The sequence below is a fragment of the Podarcis bocagei genome (assembly GCF_964188305.1).
Source record: "Podarcis bocagei genome assembly, chromosome: 10".
Lineage (NCBI taxonomy): Eukaryota > Metazoa > Chordata > Lepidosauria > Squamata > Lacertidae > Podarcis > Podarcis bocagei.
The window spans coordinates 38466935-38493937 of NC_138135.1; the positions used below are offsets into that span (position 1 = coordinate 38466935).

At 40.1% G+C, this 27003-nt stretch overlaps 1 long non-coding RNA gene across 1 annotated transcript; it reads right to left on the minus strand.

Annotated features, from left to right (window-relative positions):
• Positions 1–24: 24 nt before the first annotated feature.
• On the minus strand, positions 25–26314 carry LOC308595515. Its single transcript, XR_014012075.1, has 3 exons — positions 26228–26314; positions 7904–7983; positions 25–150 (listed from the first exon to the last, which is right to left on the minus strand). It is a non-coding gene; the product is annotated as an uncharacterized lncRNA (long non-coding RNA).
• Positions 26315–27003: the final 689 nt, after the last annotated feature.

Sequence of the window (27003 nt, forward strand, 5' to 3'; positions counted from 1 at the left end):
TATTTCAGAGCATGGCTTTTTGCCCTCCGATTTCTCCATCTCCTTGACTTGGAAAACACACACCTTTTTCACAAATACGGTTTCACATTCTTCATTAGCTCTGCATTTTGCTCCCCTCCTTTCTGTCACTAATCTCCTATGATGTCCTACCTAGATGGAAACACAGACAGGCATATACATAACTATCAGTGTTCCACTCTGCATCTCCACACAACATACACATGTTCTTAATTTAGATGCATGTATTAATTAAAGGCAGTAATTCAATTACAAGATAACTGCCTTACAGAGATATAGTGGGGCTGTGCAGTGTGAACTGGGCCTCCTATGCACTGCATTCTTCCCATCACCTGGAAACTAATTAGCAGGACATAATCACATACTTCCTGTTTAGCAAACACACTGGTCTCATAGGAGCAAATGATTTGTATCCTGAATCACTAGCCACTGCTTATTTGTAATTATCATATTGTAGCACCCTGCTTGTGGTTAACGCTTAGCTGGAATGAAATATTCAACGCAGCAACAGAGAAATTAAATAATAATTTATTTGTCAGACAAATAAATGAGAGGCACAGTGGTATATGGTTACCAAGCTCTGGCCTGCCTCCTGCCATTATGGCCAGCCCTTATATTTCCTTAATCCAGCCCCCTTTGCTCCTCCTTTGGCTGCCTCTGTTCAATCAGCCTGCTTGAATTTCCTATTGGCTGATTGCTATATCCAATTCTAAAAGATACACCCATATTCTCCTGTCCTTATATGGCAGACAAAGAGCTATATATTGTTACATCTATAAATGACAAATAAGTAGTAATATATCTTACATGTGTCTCAACAAGGAATCTTAATTACCAGCTCACCTCTTGCCTTCCTTGCCCTCCAAAACAGATGGTTAATAATTTTAAATTTTTATCTTGAACATATGTCAAGGATCTTGAGTTTCACATCAACATTGAAAGATCTCCTTCATTTGAAGGTTTCTAAACAAATGTCTGACAACTAATATATCTGGATGGCGTCTCATTGTCTGACAAGAGGCTGGGCTCAATGGCCCCTGTAGTCTATTCCAACTCTAGGACTCTATGATTCTATGAAATAAGAATTTAACATTTGTTAAATCCTTTGCATAATTACATTTAAGCCAGCATATTTAAACTTCCTCAAAGTAACAAGGAAGGAACAGTTTACAGCCTCAAAATAAAATAGGAAAAAAAAAACTTCTTCCCCTGTTCACACTTCCCCCCTTCTCCAGCCGGTTTGTTTTCCATGTGCTCTTGGCCTTTTGACCTTAGGCTCAAGTTTAAGGCACATGGTTTTATTTTACTGTTTACCAAACTCTTAATTATGTAGGGTCTGTGTAACCTTGGTCTTCAGCCTGTAATTCCAGCTTTTACGACTTTGAGAATTGTTTTCTGCTATCGATCAAAGGGGCCCCTCCCTTGTCTAGGAAAACATTGCCAAGGCTCTCTGAACAGCTGGTCTGCCTGGCATGAAACTTTTGAAAGTCTAAGCCCATTTACCTGATCAAGATATAAACCAATATATGCCTTGATTAAAAATGCAGTCTATATTCAGATGCCACAATCCCCCCTTTCAAGCTCAAGGACCTTGCTACCAAGCGTCCTTGATAGCTTGATCTTCATCATATTCCTGAGTTAAAGCTGTGTATAGGGCCATGATATAAGGTAGAGTTTCATTCGAAATCATCTTGCTAATTGTACTTCTAAAACATGAGATGATACATGGCATCATACATAAAACCATCACTACTACCGTCAAGAAAAACAAGCAAGACAATAGTATCCCTTTGAGTCCTGTGACATTGGGTAACCATCCCCTATCCCATCCTTCCCATGTTTGTACTGGGACATGTGCTATATTCTCCATCTTTGTGGCCAACACACGGATTGCCTCACCATTATCTGAAATGTTAAAGCAACAGGCATTCCCTGTCAAGTTCAAGACTCCACATAGGCCTCTCTGCTTGGCAAGTACATAATCCATTCCCATTTTCAGCTGCAAAATGACGGCTCTACTTTCATCCAACTGTTGTGCAATAAGTCTCAAACTCTGGGCCGTTACATTGGTTACAAGTTCCACTACTGCTTGCAATCAAATTATTCTGTTTAGATTATAAATAGGATCCCGTGCCCCTTGTATGAGCTCACCAGGATTCCAGGAGGCAGGATCATAATAGGCTATAATGCGCTCTGGTGGCCAATCATCAGTATCGCTCCAACTTTGGGTACTTCCTCCTGCTATATGAGAAATATCAGCGTTTCTTCGTGTTCGCTTAGCTGAACTAGTGGGCAAAATCCAAATTGGTGGTAATACCCATCCCAGGAAACAAGTCCCACTCCATTTGGAAGGGAGTTTCTTGTATGCCCATTCTCCACATATCCACCACAACCATCGGGTCTGAGGTTTTTGGTACGTGGAGTACAGAAGGCGAAATATCACAAGGGGTATAGAGTTCACAGTGCAGTATGTTAGATTGCCTTTCTCTGTCACAGTTATGTTCCATACCACTTTCCATGCATGAATAAAAGGGGTTGCACAGGGCAAGGTATTCCGAGTTCGATAGGTAGTACCGTTTGCCCAGGTATGACTATTCTTAATATAATCCCAAGTATAGTGACAATGAGAAGAGCCTATCATGGTAGAATCAGCTGCATCTGATGATTTATGTACACAGAATTCCCCTTATACAGGTATAACTCGTAATGTTTAGTTGAGTTCCATCCGGGGAAATTCTGTACTTCTGTTTGGTGTAGCATTTCGCTTACCATACCAATGGCATTTATTGGTATCGGTAATAAGGGCACACCTCCCTCTGAATCATCTGGCCCAAGAGAGCAAACAAGGCAATTGGTCCTATTTGCAACATTGCCTACCATTTCAGCTAAACCTACCCACATTTGTGGTCATAGCGGAATCCATATTTAGCAAATTTGGTCAGATTCAAGGACCCTCCCCTTCCCAAGGGATCAGGATTAATAATAAAATCATGTTGATGTCTAGCATATGCATTCCTTCCACAAAAAAAATTACCTTATTGTGTTAGCAGAAAACTATTAGTCCCAATATAATTCCCCCAGTGACAGAAATGGGGAACCACCAAGACCAAAACATATATCCCAAGGATCCCCAATGTGTAATATCCCTGATAATTGTTCCACAAGGGGGCAGTCAATCAATTGTATAAGAGAATCTTCCCGCTCACAGTCTCTGGTTCAGACGCTCCTCAAGCTTCAGGCGTGCGCAGGTCAGCCAGCTTCCAGGTTTGTGGCTGCAGCAGGCCGGTCGTCTAATGCTGCCCGAGACCTAGCCCGTTCCCGGTAGGGCTAGATACAGGGGTTTTTGGAGAGAGTCAGTTTAAGAGGATTAGAGGGGTCACCTTTGCATGTCCAACTGCCTTCGGACTTCTTCAAACGGGAGTGATGAATCCAGGGGGGTCACCTCAGCTACCTTCACCGCTGTTGGAGTAGAGAGCAAGACGGTGTAAGGTCCACGCCACTTAGGTGCAAGTGGATCACGTTTCCACTCTTTCACCCATATGCTATGCCAGCCTGAAGCTGATGAATCGGCACGGCAATGCTGCACGGCGTGCGCTCGAGGGCCCACCTGTTAAGATAAAAACAAACAAACAAACAAACACGAGAGAGAGACAAAAACACGGGAGAGAGATTGCACTTGTCCCTGTGTCACATGGTCTCTTATTTGTTTGAGGTCAGTTGGAATATCCTGAACAAAGGAGGGCGGCCTCCCATACAGGAGCTCAAAAGGTGACAACTTAAGTCTTTTGTGGGTGTGCACCGAACACAAAACAGTGTTATGGGTAACACGTCTACCCTCCTGAGACTTTAAACATATTAGTGGGCTTCTGGCATGCCCTGCAGATACCTTGCACAAGCGTCTGGCGGTAGGTGGTAAGCCTGGCCAGGTGAATTGCATTGTTTGGATCCCAATTAGGATCTTCCAAGGGAAAGTTGTCCTGGAGATGACGGTCAATATTATAAATATTTCCCACTCTGGCCTGCTCACGCAAATATATCTGTGCCTTTTCAATTATGTCTCTCCTTTCCTCAGTGGTGAAGAGAGTATTCAGGAGCTGGCGACAATCTGTCCAAGTAGGACTATGAGTATTTATTATTGAAGTCACCAAGTCCATCATAGCCTGAGGTGGCTGTATTGCTTGCTGACCGATCAAGGTCTCCCTGTAACTTCTGTAATAATTCTCTAGGACTTGGATGTACAGGGGTTTGGGGTAGGCAATCAGTTGTTCCACTAAAGGAGACTGTAGATGGAGTTCTACTGGGACTCACAGGTGGAATAACCACTTCTGCTTGGGCTTCATTATAGAACTCCAATGCCTCCTGAAGATATTTATCATAATCTATCAAGGAATCAAGTTCTGTGACTCCACCCCCATTATTCATTCCACTTTCTTGCCTTGGGGTTACAACTGGTGGAGTGTTTGGATTTATTTGGCAAGATTCCTTTCCTAGCTTTGGCTTTTACAGCCAATAATTTGCATCGTTGGACTTTGCATTCCCTTATCCATGGAGGATTTTTATTTAATGTGCTCAGCCAAGAATCTATATATGAAAATTGTTCTGGGCACCCTCCAGTCTCTTTGGCGAAGTTAGACCAAAGTTTGCTTACTAAATTTATATCAAAGGTTCCTTGAGATGGCCATTCAATATTTTGATTCGGCCACTCTAATTCACATAACGTTCTCAGGCGCTCTGGCGTCAGTTTGACTCCATATGCCCCTGAGAAGGCTTTCTTAAAATTATTTAACATACATTCAAAAGGTGTATTTCCCCCCTTTGAACCCCCAACTCCCATTGTATGGCCCTGTGAAGTTTCCACTCAGTCACTCACACACACACCTTACTGGTAAACGAAGTAGTACTCACTCCACACTTAGGTCAGCTACACATTGTACTTTCTCACACATGCAATGCGCCAGATACTTCACCACACACTACCTCCCAATTTTCCCTTTTCCCCCACCAGATCACCATCTGATATACCCAGCCACCTAGCGTACTCAGTTCCCCTTTACTGAGACGCAGAAGTTTGATCAGGACTTCTCTTCCTCCCAATTAATTGGAGGGCCAAAACCCCTTAGTGCACTTACCCTTAGCTGGTTCCCTGTTTATTTCTCTGGTCCCCCCCGGTCCGTCGCCGTCAGTGGGCAGGGTATCAGACAGACGAGACTGCTGCGTTCCCCTGGAAAAAATTTTTCCAGTGCGCGCTGGGTAGGCACAGTTGTCCTCTCTCTTGTACCCCGTCCAGTGAGGCGAAGGCGCTGCGTTCCAGCAGACCACTTATCCGAGTCGCAGGCACCATAAAATGTAGCACCCTGCTTGTGGTTAACGCTTAGCTGGAATGAAATATTCAACGCAGCAACAGAGAAATTAAATAATAATTTATTTGTCAGACAAATAAATGAGAGGCACAGTGGTATATGGTTACCAAGCTCTGGCCTGCCTCCTGCCATTATGGCCAGCCCTTATATTTCCTTAATCCAGCCCCCTTTGCTCCTCCTTTGGCTGCCTCTGTTCAATCAGCCTGCTTGAATTTCCTATTGGCTGATTGCTATATCCAATTCTAAAAGATACACCCATATTCTCCTGTCCTTATATGGCAGACAAAGAGCTATATATTGTTACATCTATAAATGACAAATAAGTAGTAATATATCTTACATGTGTCTCAACAAGGAATCTTAATTACCAGCTCACCTCTTGCCTTCCTTGCCCTCCAAAACAGATGGTTAATAATTTTAAATTTTTATCTTGAACATATGTCAAGGATCTTGAGTTTCACATCAACATTGAAAGATCTCCTTCATTTGAAGGTTTCTAAACAAATGTCTGACAACTAATATATCTGGATGGCGTCTCATTGTCTGACAAGAGGCTGGGCTCAATGGCCCCTGTAGTCTATTCCAACTCTAGGACTCTATGATTCTATGAAATAAGAATTTAACATTTGTTAAATCCTTTGCATAATTACATTTAAGCCAGCATATTTAAACTTCCTCAAAGTAACAAGGAAGGAACAGTTTACAGCCTCAAAATAAAATAGGAAAAAAAAAACTTCTTCCCCTGTTCACACTTCCCCCCTTCTCCAGCCGGTTTGTTTTCCATGTGCTCTTGGCCTTTTGACCTTAGGCTCAAGTTTAAGGCACATGGTTTTATTTTACTGTTTACCAAACTCTTAATTATGTAGGGTCTGTGTAACCTTGGTCTTCAGCCTGTAATTCCAGCTTTTACGACTTTGAGAATTGTTTTCTGCTATCGATCAAAGGGGCCCCTCCCTTGTCTAGGAAAACATTGCCAAGGCTCTCTGAACAGCTGGTCTGCCTGGCATGAAACTTTTGAAAGTCTAAGCCCATTTACCTGATCAAGATATAAACCAATATATGCCTTGATTAAAAATGCAGTCTATATTCAGATGCCACAATATAAATGAGAGGCTTCGGATGACCTCCTATTCCTCATCCATTTTCTTGGACAATGAAGATGCACTCATTTCACCAGGGTGGGTGGGTGTAGACCTGAGGCAATTTGAATTATTTAGCCCCTTGGAACATTTTTAGATTACTCGGAAAGGGCTCTCCTGCTAATATTAGCAAAACTAGGCTAGTCATTTTTAATACTGAGTCACATAAGAATATCGAAAATGAGAACGGGCAATTTATGCAAAGGAAATTTCATAGGTGTCTGCTGGCCTACTGTTAATACATTTTTTATTTTTATTTTGCAATGTCTTACAGCAGTAAGGGGCATGTTTGAGCAGTAGTTACTTTTCCACAGGCAAGTTAACAATATATGCCTAACTTCCTTTTCCAAACAATTTTGAGGGGGTCAGAAAGATTTGCTTGCAGTCTCAGTTCAGGCAGGTCACCGAGTCCAGCATCCGAAGCAGCACAAATTAATGAGGTATCTCTGAATTTTAATAATTTGAGCCCCACAGCCCTGCAAAGTTCATACAGTAGCTGACAGCAAGGCAGCCAGGGAGCAAATCAAAAGGCAGCAGAAACCAGGCATCACACCTCACAAGTGACTGCTGCCGAAGAGGGGAGCACAGGGGTGCCAACACCTCCAGCACAACTGTGATTCCTCATGCCAATTATATATGACAACAAAGGAAAGAGAGAGACCAGCAGGCTTCATCTTCTCAATTGGCCACCTACTGGTAGCCGACTGTGAAACACCACAAAATGGAGGACGCCAGAGAGTCTCTTGACCTGTTTGTTACCAAGCTCTGTAACTCAATAGGTTTCCCATATGCATGACTGCATTGTGCCAGACTGCTTTTAGGTGGGGTTGCTGGGTCTACAAGGCTCCTGTAAAAAGGTGGAATGAAAGGTGGAAATTCCACCAGGCAGTTTCTCAGAACATCACAGCACTTGGGTGCTCAGGGTGGCCATGGGCCCTACTTTATAGGGTACAGTCCTCTATTTTGAAGGGCTATTTTAAGTACAAAAAGAACAATAGGCTCAATTTTTGATGAGCACCTAATATGTACTTTTTCCAATGGCATTCTCCAGTTTTAATATGACTGCTAGCCTTTCAATTTGTCCAATTTTTTAGTTGCTTTAACTTCTACATTTTTAAATTTGAAGTTTATTAGAACATAGTTTATTGTATTTTTTTTCATTTGCCATAATGATTATTTAATAGGTAGGATAAGAAGACAGAAAGTCCTCTCAGGGTCTAGACCTATCAACTCTGTCTTAAGTTTAGCTCATAGCTAGCTCCATGAAGTTTGAAGTTTTGACAGTTAATTAGCAAAACATGAGGATGCATCTTATCAATTATCATTTAAGAATGCAGATGCACATGCTATTCTAGATCCTACTGCCCATTCTGCTTTGTCAAATACCTGAGTGAAGTTGCAGGTCCTGAATGAAGATAAATCTCAGCAGAGCTACCAACATTTTTACAGGCCTGCTTCCTGTGCTTCTGTAAAAAGACACAGGATACAGTTATAATGCTGGCAACCTTGTACTTGAACCAAGTTATTGCATGTTTACTGTATTCAGAAGTATGTGCACATGGTTCAAATGGGACCAGCTTCCAAGGAAATGTCATATGACTGATGCTTTAGGCTTCAAGTAAGTTGTGTGTGCACTTAAGTAAACAGACAAATATGTTTCTGTTCTGTAAGCAATGAAAAAGGCATGTGGACTCATGACCAAATGGGCTTACTGACATGAAACTGGGTATAGGATTGCTACAAAAGGCTGCATTATTTATACACTTGCCTGGAAGCACATCTCACTGAACTCAACAGGTCCTCCTTTTGCAAAGGATTAGATGGTTAATTAATCAACAAATAATCCAGAACCAAATATCATTGAATATTTAGATACTAGGATTGATATCCCAGCCGCACTAATCTTTATAGACGCCGAGAAGGCTTTTGATAATGTTTCCTGGGAGTTTTTATCATTATGTTTGGAAAAGGTGGGCATAGAGGGCCCATATTTGAGAGGAATCAAAGCAATTTACTCGGAACAACAGGCTATGCTGATTGTAAATAACAGCCTAACTAAACCATTTAAGATTGGGAAAGGTACTAGGCAGGGCTGCCCCTTATCTCCCCTGCTCTTTATAATGGTTTTGGAAGTCATAGCAAATAGAATAAGAGACGAAGTTGGTGTGAAGGGGATACGAATTGGAAAGAAAGAATTTAAGCTAAAAGCATATGCCGACGACTTAGTCTTATCTCTGGAAGAACCAGTGGACAGTGTTAGCAAGGTGATAGAACTATTAGAGGAATTCGGCAGACTGTCAGGGTTCAGATTAAATAGGAAGAAGACAAAAATTTTAACAAAGAATTTGACCATGGAAGACAAAAATCAATTGGAACAAAGAACCGGTATAAAAATTGTGAATAAGGTAAAATATTTGGGAATCTGGCTGTCTCCAAAAAATATAAATTTGGTAGAAGATAATTACGATAAAATTTGGCAGGAAATAAAAAAAGATCTGGACACCTGGCAGAGGCTGAAGCTCTCATGGACAGGGAGGATCGCGGCAATTAAAATGTGCCTCCTCCCAAGATTATTATTTCTGTTCCAAAATATTCCGATAATTAAAGGCACCACCCGTTTTAGGAACTGGCAAAGAATTTTGACTAAGTTCATTTGGCAGGGGAAGAGAGCTAGGATAAGGTTTAAATACTTAACAGACGCAAGAGAGAGGGGTGGATTTGCAGTACCGAATATTAGGTTATATTATGAGGCAGCTTGTTTAAGCTGGTTAAAGGAATGGGTCACCCTTAGGAACACTGATTTATTGGACCTGGAGGGTTTTGATATTAGGTTCGGGTGGCACGCCTATCTGTGGCAGGGGAAAGGTGAGATTCATAGAGGGTTTTTTAATCACATAATCAGAGGTTCACTATTGGAGGTGTGGAACAGATATAAAAAAATTGATTGAGGAAAGGACCCCTTGGTGGCTCTCTCCAGTGGATATTGTCAAAATAAAAAAACCAAATATGACGGGAGAAAGATGGACCTATGAGGACCTCTTAATTAAGACAGAAGAAGGCTGGAAGGTGAAACCTTATGACGAGTTGAAAGAAAAGATAAAAGAGTGGTTCCACTACCACCAGATTAATGCACTGTGGAGCGAGCACAAGAAACAGGGGATGAGTGATAAAAAATCAAGATTCCAGATAGAAATCCTAGAGAGTAACGATAAACACCTCTCTAAGTTATATAAACAATTATTAGAGTGGGATACTAGAGAAGATTTGGTAAAGGGTGTGATGGTGAAGTGGGACAGGGATCTTGGATATAATATTGATTATAGTAAATGGCAGACACTCTGGAAGAAGGGGATAAAATTTACAGCGTGCGCAACCCTCCGAGAAAACTTAGAGAAAATGATATACCGCTGGTATCTGACCCCAGCAAAGTTAGGCAAGATGTATAAAACTGTTGATAATAGCTGTTGGAGATGTAAAGAGAAGGTTGGGACCTTTTTCCACATTTGGTGGACCTGTGAGGTAGTGAAGGAATTCTGGGGAAAGATCTACGACGAATTGAAAAAAATTTTAAAATATAATTTCCCCAAGATACCCGAGTTGTTTCTGTTAGGTATGACTGGCGAGGAAATAAAAAAACCAGATCAAATCTTTTTCCAATATGCGACTACTGCGGCGAGGATTCTAATTGCACAAAACTGGAAATCCCCTGATATGCCTACGGTTGGAGAGTGGCAAGTGAAATTATATCAATATATTGAGTTAGCGAGATTAACGCAGAAATTAAGGCAAAATAACTCTACGAAACTTAAAGTTGAATGGAAGAAATTTTTAATTTATGTTGAGAACAATGTGGGTATTAGTAACATCACAGCAGAAGTTGATTGATACCTTCGATGTTAAGTGTTATTGTAGACTATACTGCAAATATTCTTCTATGAATGTGTAACCCTGGATCAAGTTGAACGGAAGTCCGTTTTCTGTTTGGTTTTTTCGTGTTTTTCCTTTCTTTTGTTTTTTCTTTGCTTTCTTTTTTACCTTCTTTCTCTTTTTCTTCTTTTTTCTTCTTTGCGGATTCGCAATTCGGTAATTTGTTTATTTTCTTTCCTTTTTTGTATACGTTTTAATGATAAGCATATATGCTCTAGGAGTCTGATATGTAATGTGAATCCTTTTTCTAATAAAGCTATTAAAAAAAAATAATAATAATCCAGAACCAACTCAATGCAACTTAAAAGGGTAATTCATGTATAAGAGCATGAAGACTTGGGCCTCTGGCTTGTCACACCATTGTAGCTACACAGTCCCTTCTGCTTCCCCCCTTTCTCCCAAATCTCTTTAGGACAACATATTTTTAAAAAAATCTGGTTGTCACACATACAGTTAAAGAAATCTTCCAAAATATTCATCTTCTTGGTAACTACTTCCTGAGCTAGATTCAGAACAAAAAACTTAGTCTAATAGTATTTCCTTGTCCATCCACCATCTTTCTAGTAACCTTGAACATAATTCTAGTCATGAGAGTCAGAGTACAGAAACTCTAATGGGACAAACTAGTAACCACATCAACTGCAGTTATAAAGGTACAACACCTTTAAAAGCAATCATTAAAAGTCTGGACATATCGAATCAATTTCTGTACAGTATACTGGAACAAGATCACTCAGAGCCATAAACTAAAGAGAGATAATTTAATGTATATTATTAACCAGTGCTGTTTTTGTTGATGTGTTTTTTTATTTATTTTACTATTATATATGAAAAGGCCAACTTAAATTACTGGGCAATTTCTAAATCTAGTTAAAACGAGATCGCTATCTGACCACAAGTCATGTAGCCAGAATTTATTATCTACCAAAGGCAAGCACCTTAAGATCTAATGCAGCTTATAATTAAGAAAGGGGGGCATGTTGCCAGCCAGATTTAATGGAATTGGACCAAAACCAGAACTCAAAGGCCAATTAACAATTTATGTAATGAAGGAAGAAACATTTCTAGCACTCTGCTGCAGAATGGGAACAGGTCAGAGAACAACAGAACACACTTTCCCTTTTATTATGTTTACTGATTTTTCTTCTCAAAGGAGAGATGTTGCAACATGCACATTTCCTTTATGTGTGGATAAATGTCTGGCTGGCATTGTTAAAGCCCTGTAGAATCTTATTTTTAAAGGTTACAAAAAAGGAAAACTTTAATATGGAAATATACACCCCCCCCAAAAAAAAGCTTGCAATATTTCACAATGAAAACAGAGATATTTGTGCATTTGTAACCCATCCTTATAATACCTTAGGTCCCCTCCCTCAGCATCTTCTACTTACCTACCTTGAGGTGAGATGAGAATTCTTAGAAGACATTTTTTACTAAAAAAAGAAGTTCAGAATTTTCCTCTTTTTTGACTCCCCCAAAAGAAGCCCACTCTACAGAATTTCCCTGAATATTCCCCACCACTTTTTGTGGCTGCCACCATTTGTTCTGCCGCAGCGCTCCACAATGTTGCGAAGTCCAGGGCACTGTGGAGAATGCAGAAATGGTCGCTAGGCTACAAACACAGTTGCTGCTGCTGTCATATGTAACGTAAGAACATAAGAAGAAACTGTTGAATCAAGCCAATGACCCATCTTAGACAAGCATCCTGAGGCCGGCCAGTTGCCTGTGGAAAACCCACAAGCTATAGCCTTTCCCCCCTCCTGTAGTTTCAAGTAACTGGTATTCAGAAGCATTACTGCCTCTGACCATGGGGACAGAACATACCCTAATCATCCATGATTTTGTCTAATCTTCCTTGAAAGCTGCCCAAGTTAGTTGCTATCGCTTCCTGCTATAGGAGCGAGCTCCATAGTTTAACTAGACACTTTTATTTGTCCTGCATCTTCCATCATTCAGGTTCATTCGGCGTCTACAAGTACTAGTGTTATGAAAGAGGGAGAAAAGCTCTTCTTTATCCACTTTCTCTATGCCAGGTAGAATTTTAAATTCTGTCATGTCACCTCATATTCACCTTTTCTCCAAGCTAAAAAGTCCCAAACACTGCAACCATCCCTCATATTCCACACCCATGGTTGTTCTGTTTGCCCTTAAATGAACCTTTTGCAGCAACACGCTATCATTTTGGAGGTGAGATTACCAGAACTGCACACAGCAAATACGGTCACACCACTGATTTGTATAACAGCATTATGATATCAGCAGTTTTATTTCCAGTTTGTTTCCTAATCGTACCTAGCATGGAATTTGCCTTTTTCATGGCTGCCACACACTGGGTCGAAATATTCATCAAGCTATCTACTATAAGCCCAAGGTCTCATTCCTGGTCAATGACTGCCAGTTTAGACCCCATGAGTGTATATGTGAAATTAAGATATATATTTTTGCCCCAACATGCATCATGTTACACTTGTTTACACTGAATTGCACTTGTCATTTTCCCACCCATTCACAGAGCTTGGAGAGGCTCTTTCGGAGCTCTTCACCATCTCTTTTTGGTTTAACGACCCTGAACAATCTAGCATTATGAGCAAACTTGGCCATCTCACTGCTGACTCCTAATTCTATATCATTTATAAACAAGTGTAGTCACAATAAAAGAAAACTAAAAGGTTTGGGGGGGGGAGGAACAAGAGAGTTATACTACTGTCCATGCTAATGGTGAGCCCCATCTCCCACAAAACTGTTGGAGAATTTGTCCTCCCCGACACAGTTTCTTTACCCAGAGGCAGAGGCACCAACTTTACAAGATGACTGAGGGGCCCTGCCACAATGTCCTGACATCACAAGGAACCAGGAGGTAGAACCAAATGCCCTTTGAACATTGAAGGGGGCTTCCCCCCTTAAAAAATAGCTGGGGGAGAAAACGCCTCGGCCCCTAGGAGCTGGTATCTATGCCCAGAGGCTACTCTGTCACTTAGGGGGCATTACAATACATTACATTACATTATTGTGATGAACTCCATGATATTTGAAGGGGACTATGTGCCTGCAATTCACAAAAGAAACATGCTTCTACGCGTTACAATAATTGCCAGAGCATGTATTTTTAGACACTTTAAAGTACTGCGGTACTATTTTTGGTGCAAACCACAGAGACGTGGTTTGTACCACTTTTCTGAACACCACGTATCTGATTATAATGATATATCCATTTTTAAACGGGGGGGGGGGAGAACAAACAGGAGAATCACTTAAACACATTTGCATTGAATTTTACAGTACATGTAAAGAACTAGTGACCTTTCTTTATTGACAGTATTACATGTTTGTTCCTTCATGCTCCATGCTTTCTCCAGAATTTGGACTTGAACAGAAATAAAAGGATAAAACATGATTGGTCTATGCGTATTATTCTGAACTGAGATCCAGTAGCTTTTTCTATACAAAATATATCTGTCATTATTTCAAAGCACGTGTTACTAGCATCTTTCATGAGGAATGCCCAACATATAAAGTTATTACACCAGAGTGCAACTTTAAAGCCTGACTTTCACCCAACCAACTTTCACAAGGGCAGGAAAACAATGAATAAACAGGTTGCAATGTGTATGAGCTTTGCAAATAAGGCACAAAAGTAACAATGAATTTTTACTCAAAAATAAGTCTTGCTATGTTCAATGGGGTTTGCTCCAAATTAGGTGTACGTATGGCTGCAGCCTTGCAGTGTAATCCTAAGCATGCCTACTCAAAAGTAAGTCCCACTAAACTCAGTGAGGACTTGTTCTTTGTATGTTTAGGATTGCTTAGTTATTATTTGTCAATTGCCTAATTGTCTGGTGGCAACTGTTACTTGCCACGGGGAGTCAAGTGAACAGCTTTCATGAGGTTTGTCACACATGTTGGAAAACAGTAGCATTTTTCTTTTCCTTAATATAAGGATGTCAAGAGAGATCCATTTCCATATATCTGCATCCCCAAGCTTGTGTTTTATTCTCAGTGCCTTCTGGATATGCTCAGCATAGGAGCATGTGTGTGCTATGCAGGGTGTCCAAGCTTGGCCTCCCTTCAGCTTGGTTAATTACAAGAGGTTAAGCAGATACTTAGCATTCTGTCCCTCATAATTATCTGGTGTATGAATCCAAGCTTAGTGCTCATTATTGCCAATGTACTTGAAAATGTACTCTGTTGTCCTCAGATAGATTTCAACAGAGGAAGAATCTTCCATCAGGGACTTTCAAGTGATCTAGGAAATGATGATCTTCACAATAAGGCTGTAGAGGAAAGGACCACCCTCCATTTTAGGCCGCTCAGAAATCACTATCCACCAACACTCCTAGGCCACCAACGGGTAAACAAGTGTCCTCTCTGTTCCTTATGCTACCTTGGTAATACTGTACACTTAAGGTCATTGACCATTCTATCCACATTCCAAACACCAGCATATTATCTAATGCCATGTACACGATCACTTGCCATCAATGCCCTTCAGGAGTTTTCATCAGCCAAACAAGAAAGTCACTCTGAACAAGAATAAACGGGCAGTAATCTGACTTTCAGAATAGAAATGTACAGACACGAGTCAGGGAACATTTTCAATCTCCCCAAACATTCCCTTTCTGACCTCAAGGTCACTCTACTTAACAAGACCATTTCAGAGGGCAATTGGAATTCATTCCAGTATTCGATTTTATTTCCCAGGGTTTTTAACAAGGATTATGGGTTATATTTTATCACTAGAAAAACAAGAGTTTTCTATTTTAAGTATAATCTGATAACATTCTTTCTATGTTTAGTGCTTCAGCACCGATTCACATTATCTATGGTTTTCACTTTGTTAACTTGGGCTGTTCTTCACTGTACCTCCTCAACCCCACATGTATAGACATCTCTTTCATTCCATTTCACTCATGTGATGAAGCAAGAAGTTGCCTATGAACATCCATGCCGCAATGTATCAATTTGAAGACTTTGTGTCTTTTAATACCTGTGCAATCACCACAGGAGAATCTCAGTTTCTGTTGCTTTACAATAAGGAGGGCTTGAACAACCTGACCGAATTTCAAAAGACCAATATGAGTCAGAGAAGTTGAAATAAACCCTCGTCCATTTACCTTTCCTCTCTATTATTTAGGCTACCTGGGTCCGATCAGATAGGTATCTGCCAAACTAAACACAAAGTAACTCAGAGAAGGCCTGAGAAATGGTTTTTAACCCTTCCTGCAGCTTATGGATTGAGAATAGGTAATGTTTTCGATGTATGTGTAATCAATCAGGTATTCATTACAGACAAAGGCAGATATATTTCTCAGCTCTCTTCCAAGTAGAACAAGCATCATTAGTGCACTTAGGGCATTTGAAACACATCTAAACATGTTAATGTGTTCATCTAAACATGTTAATGTGTTTTAAGCTGATAAAGTGTGCACCAGTGGTTGTGGTGCTGAACCTGCAATAAATGCTAGGTATATTCGGAGGAGGAGGAGGGGAAGATGAATGAGGGGCAGGAGGAGAGAGAGGAGTCTTTCACTACCATGGCTGGTTTTGAGCAATTATTTAACCCTTCTGCTGAGAAGTACTAATACATTTGGATAATTATTTTATTTTATATACATACCCCGCCCATCTGGCTGGGTTGCCTTGGCCACTAGCAGTAATGATCCTGAGGGAGTAAGGACAACTGGCCCCAACACTCTGGAGAACATGAACTTGTGGGCTTCTTGAATCAATGGCCGCTTCAGAAAATAGTAGATAGATTCCTAACAAGGTCGCAATTCTTATTGTTTTAATTTGATTGCTGAAGTACTGTAGCTTGGAGCGTGAGAATCCATCCTTCTTGTTTTTACGTCATGCTGCTCAAAAAGTCAATTTTGCCAGCTGAGCAACAACCACATGTTCTTGGTAACTCAACTTCCTGCACTTTTGGTAATACTGGGCAAAATCCAAAGTGAGCAGAACATCATTTGATCTGGCCAAGGCATATGCTAGTTAAGAGAAGCAGAGGCAATTTTCACAGAGTCCCCTTCCTTTTGCAGCCTCCTGCACTTCAAATAGCCTGGAAGATGGCACAGTGGGCTTCAGGACAGAGTTGGGAAAAATGGCTCCCCTTCTCTTATGTGTTCAGACTCTTACACTAGATCAAAAGTCATTCAACAAGGAGAATAGTAGCACTGGATTTCACCCAATATTTTCAGGGTGTGGAACTTAGCAACAGTGGCCTTTAAAACAGCAATAACCACAACACACAGTTAATGATTTTTGCCCTGGAAAGTCACATAACAACTAACTTTCAAGATAAATTATTTCTAATTATAGAAGAGACTCATTTTCAAACCTGAGTCGCTGAATCCAGTCATATGAAATACACTCCGGAATGCATATTTCAGGCATTTCCAAAATGCAGCCAAATGGTTTCTTCCAATATTAAAATAATACATCATTGTTAAGTGACTATTAGGTACCACAGATTTACAGCACAATTCATTGAGGCCTTAAGCAGCAAAATGATGTAATCAATGGACAAATTCTCACATTCCTACTAGTACTAAATAACGTCCTCAATTTCCTAAAATAGAGAAAACAGCTGCAGATGGTCTTGAAGGCAAGTCTAGTAAAAGCTTCTACAATCACTCCAGCCTAGTGAAAACAGTCATTAAAAAGCAAAACAACCCGAATGCAGGCAAAGAGTAGACAACACAATGCTCCTTAGATATGCAAATGGTTTAATTCAAACCCACCCAACAAAATAAATTAAAAACAGGGGAAAGCCAATTGGACCAAATTCTAGAACAAGTTTTATTATTCTTGAATCAGAGTCAGGATTTTTCAATAGTAAGGGAAAACACACACCCACCCAAAAATCTTTATTCATCTTTCTGCAGATGAACGTAAATCAACAGCAAATGTATTAATGCACACATGACTGAATGTGGCAACATTCTATTAATCACACATATACCATTATAACTCCTTGTTTTGGAGTCTGATGTGGCTTTTCAAGCAATTATTTTGGGTCCCCTATGAGCCACCATGGAAAAGATGACAAAGGATGTTTAATTTATTTTTTCATAAGATGACTTTAATGCTCACAAAGAGGTGGGTTGCTATGTAATGCAGGGGTGGCTAAGCTTTTCTGCCCCAAGGGCCACATTCGTTCTCTGCCAACTCTCCAGGGTCCACATGTCAGTGGTGGATGTGACCACCCCACACTCATACATGCACACACATTTGACATACATGCAGATAAGCTGAGAAGGACATATTATTGCACCTCCATGCTCATTAAAAGACTGATTTGATTACCAAGGAGGTGGTGATTTGCATCCCCATCAGAATGCTGGGATTTAGATGTCTCTGACTCCCCCAGTGCTATGTCTATGTTTAAAAAAGAATTATTGTGCTGCCAACATCAAATTCAATGGGGCTTTATGTTGAGGCATGGGCATATCAATACCTAATAGTGTCCTCAGAGTTTGCAAGCATACCCCACACTGTCCTCAGCAAGATAATCCTCTCTATAATTGCAAAGTACATTTTAAATACACACACAAAATAATCTGATGCCATCATGATGTGGGATTCCTCATCTCTATTAGTCGAAGCCAATGTTCCAACTCATGTCAGGGGCTTAAAAATTGGCCTACACAGGATTGCAATTTTTGGCTATGCAAATCAACATGGCACACCTAATGTAGAGAGTAACTCCATCTTGAATAAGCCTTCCTTAGGCATGCTTTCAAAGCAAAAGCAAAAACAAGCAAACACGAAAATACTGGAAATATCCAACAGTGTCAGTATACACATGAGATTTATGAATGACTCGGAGGGTTCTCACAACTGCAGCTTTTCCACACAGGCATCACCTGTAATCCCACTGGCCCACAGAACCCCTCTCACAGCCCACTGTTATGTAACTATAGGATCAGCTCTTCCCTTCATCGCTACTCTTGCTCAACAATAGCTGCAGGCAATGCTGGAAAATCAAAAACCCATTCTATGTTAGAGGAAGAGGGCAATTCCAAGTCAGCCTTGTTTTTATCATGTCAGGAAAGGATGTAAAACTGCAGGGCTTGAAGGACCTGATGATGAGGTATATCCAACCCGCCTGCAATGAGAAAGGCTTCTTGAAACATAAACTGTTCCAGGAAATGTAACCCATATCATCCGATATACAGATCTGCACACAGACAGCTGTTACAGGTCAATAAATAGCTATGCTAAAGAGGATAGTTGGGTGGGGAATCTCTGTTTAACTACTCAAACAAATATAGATGCATCAAGAAAGCATCAGAACACCTTTTCAGCCACTCTGTTATTCAATAAGAAGAAGCAATTCCTTCTTGAACATAGACATGACCTTAGGAAATCCCTTAGCAATCCAGAAAAATTCAATTAATTAAACAGCTGCAGTTTCTTAGTGGTTTCAAACAACTCCATCTTCATTAATATTCAACCTCCAGTTGGGTGCCACATACATACATACAGTAAGAATCTCCTATCAACAATCATGCACATAAGATAAGCTTGATGTTACTTTCAGTTGTCTTTTAAAAATAAGAATGAAGGCATATAGGCAGACAGAGGAAGACTGTATCCTAATCCATCAATATTTACACTGCCCATTGTATAAACACACAAAACCCACTAAGTTCAGTTATCCTTTTACTCCTAAGTACAAATGTTTGAAGGAAAATATTGGTTCAATTACTTAATTAACCTACATCCATGTGGGTGTTATTTAAGTCCATTCATTTCAATAGGTCTTATCTGATTATGACTAAGCTAAGTATCACCCCACAATTCCTACAAGAGTGTCTCATTTGGAGGAAATTTCTCTCTGCTATATTAGTACTTCCACAAGCAGAAGATCAGGTGATTTTTCTTTTCTTTAAAGCTGCACTTTACTATTTGTACAGACTCATTTTCTCACATTTCCCAATTTCTTTCACAACAGCTTAAACAGAGACCTTTTAAAAACACTCCTTAAAGTTTAAATGCCGAATTTAGAGAATATGTACACTGCTTCTTTACAACGATGTTTCACACTATTCAGAAGCTTTCCCTTTGCACTCAATAATTAAAATCTAACAGTAACAACAAATTAGAAAGGTTAGCATTACCATTTTGCACTGCAATGAGATTCTCACACAATTACTGCTTCCTCCCCAGTTAAGAACAAGGAATTGAAACATTGCTATAACAACAACGATTAAGACACAAGAAAAAGAAGAAAAATTAAGACACTGTCTTTGAAATGCTTCTTGCCTGGAAACTGACCTTTTCAAGTTTGTTCCAATAGCATTTTACCAGCTCCTAATTATGGTTCAATATTCTTCCTTTCCTACCAGCGCATGAATAATACTAATAATAAAAGAAGCCAACAGCTATCAGAGCTGATTTAGAAATTTAGATTCTTAACTGTAGCAATGGAGATGGTTTTTAAAAAGGCAGAATGCCAGTCATGGGATCTTACTAGACTATTAGTAAAGCACTGACCGCAGCAGGACAGCAAATTGATCAACAATGCAAAAAGCTGACAAAGAAAGTCACACCGAAAGCTATGCACTACTTTGCAGTTTGTGGGGCTTTTGTTATGAAATTTTGCTGCCTAACTGAATTTCACCTCTGATTGTTAGAGGAAAATTCTAGATTTTCTTTCAAGGTCCAGCTAGCCATTAAAAGAGAAAGACAGAGAGTCCTTTTTTCACCATTCAGAAAACCTTCATTTCAAAGACCATTAGTAACAGCCCTCCTCAGAGATAGGACCTTCTGTACAAAGAATAGCTACAGGGAGAGAATGTACACTTTTTCTTCTTTTGTTTTTAAAGAAAGAGAGAAAGAAAAGTGGATATAGAAGAAAAGGTTTCAGCTTTCATTGGGTAGTTGTTATAACAGTGCTCATTACCAGCTTTTCTAAGTTGCTATTTTTAACTTGATAACTCCAAGGATGCTCATAATATAGCGGTGAAAATAAAAATTCTCAGCTAGTGCTAATTGCCTTTCCTTTACGTGCATAAAACCTGTGTAAATCCCAGAATTAGATTTCAGCCCATCATGATGTTTTCCCATTTAAGCCACCTTCAAAATGCTCAATTATGCAAAGGCAAGTTGCAATGTTTTTAATTTATTAATGGTCTTGCTGTCGGCATATGATAGTATCAGCAATACCAAAGGCACTTTTGTTCCTCTTACTAATCAGAGGTTTGGGACTATAAAAATAATCATGTTTTCAGCACTGTCATAAAATGTGGAATAAACTTGACGAGGCATGTGACTTTCAGCATGCTTGCTGGGGGAATCGGCTGGAAGGCTCTGGAAAACAGAGCGTTAGCTATGATGGTTCTTATAAATCAAATATTGGTATTTAGTACATTTGCCTGCTTAAGCAGAAATGGGAACAAACAAGCAATTCATAGCAGGAAACAGATGCTAGGATGTCAGCATGTAAATTATATTAAGATCTGGAGTAATTCCACAACTAACGGTTTACTGAGGCATTGGTGTAAATAGCTTTTAATTTATAATACATCTACAACAATGAAAACACGCTGCGTGAAACATAACCCTCATTGGACATAATAGAGAAATACATTCTTAAAATACAAAGTATCATTGTATATAGATAAAGATTCATAGATGTATTAAAGAGATTGCATTCTTACTTTATCTATCATTAATAAAGAACTACCAACAATTCAATCATGCTCCAAACAAGCTAGAAAAACTAAACTTCCCAGGAAGAACAAGAGAAAATATGAAGACACTCGTTTATAGTAGAGGAAGTAAACAAACGGCACCAAACTTTAATTATCATGTGATTTTTCAGGGCTATTGAACACAATCTGGAAAAGGATTTGAGTTTTCCAGAAACTGTGGGTTGCTTACTACCCTTTCATTTCAGGAAAATAATTGATTTCCAGGTGTTCCGTTAGAGTCACACTACAGTATGGAAAAGGGTTCCAGCTTCTGTGGATAAGGTAAAATATTTTTGGATTTTCAAATACTCACAATATACCTCCCATATTCAAACCATTTACAACAGCCTTTCCACTAAAATATCCCATTCAGAGAGTTTCTTATCTGCAATAGCTGTTTCATTTTCCAAAAATGAAATTGCATGTAATTAGTGTTCAAAACATTCCAAGCATTTAAAACAACTTACAGCATTATTCCACAAACAATAAACAGACAACAAGTTATGTATATGTATTGCTATGTTGCTTTTTCAGTTTGATGCACCCAATCTGCTGCATTCCTGTATCCTGTACACCTGGTCAAAAAACACCTCTCCAAAGCTCCTGTTTGCATAGCCATCCATGTAGGCTTCCCTCAAAATGCAAACATATTTGGAGATGCAATTTTTGTCAGGATTGTGGTATGGAGGCCCTGAAATTGTGCAGGTTTTTCCATGGCTGCAATTTACATAACAAAAAGATGCACGTTCATATCAGGTCCAGTTTGGCCCTGATACATTCTTCACAGTGGCAGCAAACCAGGTAATAAATCACTCTATATTAGTAGTGCTACATATATTTGCCACAAGTGACGTGGGTGGCGCTGTGGGTTAAACCACAGAGCCTAGGACTTGCCGATCAGAAGGTCGGGGGTTTGAACCCCCGCGACGGGGTGAGCTCCCGTTGCTCAGTCCCTGCTCCTGCCAACCTAGCAGTTCGAAAGCACGTCAAAGTGCAAGTAGATAAGTAGGTACTGCTCCGGCAGGAAGGTAAACGGCGTTTCCGTGCGCTGCTCTGGTTTACCAGAAGCAGCTTAGTCATGCTGGCCACATGACCCGGAAGGTGTACGCTGGCTCCCTCAGCCAATAAAGCGAGATGAGCACAGCAACACCAGAGTCGGCCACAACTGGACCTAATGGTCAGGGATCTCTTTACCTTTACCTACATTTGCCACAAGGAGACTCTTTTTGACACATGCAACATGTGCACGAAGTCTAACCTGTGAGGGATTCCAGGAATAATTGTAGGTCTTGCATTGAAATTACATATCGAAAGCCATTACCAGGATGAGTCATTAACTCTTTTGATTCACTGAGTACTGATTTGGTTTTCTTAATCAAATCTTTTCAGACTTGACTTCCTTAGGTACTTCCCACACACCTTCCATAACCCTTTTAAAAATACATTTCGTGTAATTTTTGAGGGTTCTTTGGGATGGGTGACTGTCAAGTTATGTTGCAGTTATAGATTCATACTTTGACATTATAGTATTAGTTTGTGTCAATTTATGGTGGTTTATTATATATGGTTTTTGCTTTTCTATACATTTTGACTCAAGATTCTATATATGAAAACTGGTATTTCTCAATGTCATGGGGGGGATACAAAAATCTCTTCATCCGTGATAGATTTATGAAGAGAACTATTGCTCCATTATTTCTTCCTGACATATCTCAAGATTATTGAATGTGCTGGCTTCGAGGCTTGATATTCCAACTTTATAAGAAGCTTATAATCTTGGATGTCCAGGTTTTATAAGCAACTCCCAAGTCAGCTGCCTCCCATCTTTAGATTATTGCACTGATAGCCTGTTTTAATGGGGTGGGGAGAATATGTTTTATTACTAGCACTATATATCACTATATATTGTGAGAAATCACTATATGTGAAGAACTTATACTTGAAAAATGTCCTGCCTCTTCACGCTCAGCATAGCAAAATATGATAGATGGTTTCCAAAAACATCATTCCTTGGAATTTGCTACCTGTACATTGTATTCTCCATGTCAAGAATGCACTAGCCAGACCTCATCTAGAGTATTCTGTCCCGCTATCTGGGCACTGTTTTAAGAAGGATCTAAACAAACTCGAACAAGTTCAGAAAAGAACAGCAAAGATTGCCAGCGATATGGAAAATAGGTTCTAAAGGCTGTTTAGCTTGGTGAAGAGAAGACCGAAGGGGACATGATAGTACTCTGAATGATAGTACTCTGAAGGGCTGTCACACAGATGAGGTCAAATCCCTGTTCTCTGCCGCCTCAGAGGGCAGGATTACAGCTAATGGGCTAAACTTGCAGAAAAGTAGATTTAAGTTCAGCATTCTTTATTTCTATTTATTTGTTTTAAACTCTTTGTAGGCTGCCTTTTCAGGCAATGCTTGTCAAAGGCAGCCCAAACTAATAAAAATACAAATATGAAACCATCAAGTCCACTCCCTCCCACCAAAATAAAATGCAGTAAAAACATACTTGGTCAATTAAAACATTTCCCCCCACAACACTAGTATCCATGGTGCAGCCAATAAAATATCGACCAAGAAAAAAGTTTCTATAGAGCCTTCCAAAACCCTGCTATAGATCCACTGGCAGGGAGTGGCTCTGTGAGGGGAATGGGGTTTCCTAACAACTCTCAGCATCCTTAGCAAGCTGCAGGCCTCAAGATCCTTGGGGAAAGCTTTGAGTCTTTGACTGTTTAAAGCAGTATGATACAGCTTTAAATGTATAGTGCAGATGGAGCCATTGTCTCTCGCAGGGCTATCGTGTGAATTAGCTGGGTGGGTAAATACAAAGAGTAAAAATAAATGGTTGTAGGCAATGCTTTTGAATTATGGTGCTGGAGGAGACTCTTGAGAGTCCCATGGACTGCAAGAAGATCAAACCTATCCATTCTGAAGGAAATCAGCCCTGAGTGCTCACTGGAAGGACAGATCGTGAAGATGAGGCTCCAATACTTTGGCCACCTCATGAGAAGAGAAGACTCCCTGGAAAAGACCCTGATGCTGGGAAAGATGGAGGGCACAAGGAGAAGGGGACGACAGAGGACGAGATGGCTGGACAGTGTTCTCGAAGCTACAAACATGAGTTTGACCCAACTGCGGGAGGCAGTGGAAGACAGGAGTGCCTGGCATGCTCTGGTCCATGGGGTCACGAAGAGTCGGACACGACTAAACGACTAAACAACAACAAGGCAATGCTATGTACACATAGATCCACTGCTGCAACAGGACTTGTGTTTCCTCTCCTCCCCCCTCCTCATAACACCCCAAATCTACCCTAGATGATCCCCCAAACTCCCGGGACCTGATTTGAATGAGGAAACAGGTGAGGAAGAGGAAGTCTCATTGTGCACATGGAAGTTCACTGCATCAGCAGAGCTGCATTGTTAAATACAGCCCAAAGAGTAATATCATCAGCATTTAGGCAGAATTTTAAATGTTTTAAAGGTTCACCCAGGCATTTGATGGCTAAAATATACTGTTTCTAGGAAAGTTGAAATTGTTTAACTATGAATATAGGATATTTGATTGTTGTTGCTTTCTTAAAAATATATTTTGTACTGGTTTGCTGTTTTATTGTTTGATACCCTGGGCGTGTTTGGGAGGAAGGGTGGGATAGAAAATTAAGAAATAAATAATATAAACAGCAAGCACAGGTATTACATCCTATTCTTCCTCCTCCCATAAACACACACACACACACACACACACACACACACACACACTATTACTGCCATAAAGGTAGCCTATGATTTTTTTCTTGTTTATTATGAATAATGGTGAAGTTTGGAAACTGCCTGGTTTTCTCAGGTAGACAAACCAATAGAAACCCTCCAAACTCTACCTAAACAACATATACCAAAGCAAAAATTGCCTTTTTCCACACACGCAAATATTTTAAAAGAACCAAATAGGAAGAAGGAAAGAAATAGTGAGTCCCAACCACTGCTCACAATACCCATTATATTGCTAGAAAACATTCAATTATCACCATGATTGAAAGCAGCAGGGAAAACAGGGACTTGGCTATGATACATCAGAACAAAAAATGACTGCAATGCAGCTTGAATTCAGCTCTGTGGTAGCATCTCTGCTGCACCATCCTTGACTCTTGAGCGAATGTCTTTGCCTGTTTAGTTTAGACTGACTATACCAGAAGGGATGTAATAAGCTGCTGGGATAATATAATAATAGGTTTGCAATCTCTTTGCCACCACTGAGAATCCAGGGGCAAAGCGACTCTTCATTTTTGACAGAGCCTGTGGACAGAAATCTTTCAGTGACCAGTGGGGAACAAAATAATGAAACTTTCAATAAACTCTGAAGGAAACTCTGGATGAAGAATCTGGATAATTTTGTTGAAGCACTTTATAAATAGGTTAATGGTGGCTTCACTTGTTCCACCTTAACAGCTGGCTTTAGGTTTATATCCTATTAATTTTCACATGAACTCACATATCCCCCAGAGATAAGTTCTACCTGGATGTTGAATATATCATCTCCCAAATTCCAAGGTACTAAAGCTAACAGGAACTCCAAGGCAAATTGTTTCCCCTAGCCCCCACAAGGGCCACTGAAAGCCAATTCCTCTGTGAGAAAGAACCAAAAGAAGCAGTAAATATACCATCACACACCTTCGCCTGATTCATCTGGTCTGTATCCCACGCTCACACCACCACAGTGATTATATAAAGCCAACTGTCCTATGAAATAAAAGGAAGCAGAGTTCAGCTGATCTGCCCCACACCTGGTCATGTGAGGCCAAGTACCTCGTGTGAGAGAACCAGGAAAAAGAGAACATGTCTTCTTCTGGTTCAACTGGATTGACTACCCCTTTCCCTCACCCCTCAAGTAATCAGACAAACTGCTTTGTAGCCAGTCATCCATCAAGCAAAGCTCAGCACAGCAAAGCTGAAGCAATGGAAAAAACATAAACATACAAAGGAATGTGAGGGGAAATCTCATTCAGTAAATCTCATTCAGTCCACCAGGTGAACATTCCTCTGAGCCATCACCAACCAATGATACTCTTGAGAAGGCAAACTTCATAGAGTATACCTGGCTATGGTGATATAGTATGAAGTTGCCCTTTACATCTTCTCTTAAGACAGCTGGGAATAATAGCCGGCTGAAGGAAGTCAGTCTATAAAAAGAAGTAACAATGGAGAAATAATTGGTCTAGGCATACTTGTTCAGTGTTGCTATGGTTGTTGCTTCTTATTTTAGAATAAAGTCTTTGTGATCTATGTCTGCTGTGATTCTTGGACATAGCACTAGCACAAAGCTGAACTGTGGTTTCAAAAGAGAATTAGACAAATTCAAAGATAATCAAGCTATCAATGGTTATTTGCCTATAAGCTGCCTCTAGAATCTACTTTTCCACATAGTACACAATAAACTAATGGGGTTCACTGCCACAATATGTGATGATAGCCACTAACTTCTACTACTTTGAAAGTGGATCAAATACACTGAAAATAAGTTACAGATAGGTAGCCGTGTTGGTCTGCCATAGTCAAAATAAAAAAATTCCTTCCAGTAGCACCTTAAAGACCAACTAAGTTAGTTCTTGGTATGAGCTTTCGTGTGCATGCACACTTCTTCAGATCTGAAGAAGTGTGCATGCACACGAAAGCTCATACCAAGAACTAACTTAGTTGGTCTTTAAGGTGCTACTGGAAGGAATTTTTTTATTTTGACTGAAAATAAGGCTAACATTGGCTACTAATCCTGACATTATATGCAACCACCATCTTAGGAGGCTGGGGAAAATACCAGGAAAGGGCTACTCCTCTCATGTTAGGTTAGCTGTTGTGGGGAACAGGATACTTGAC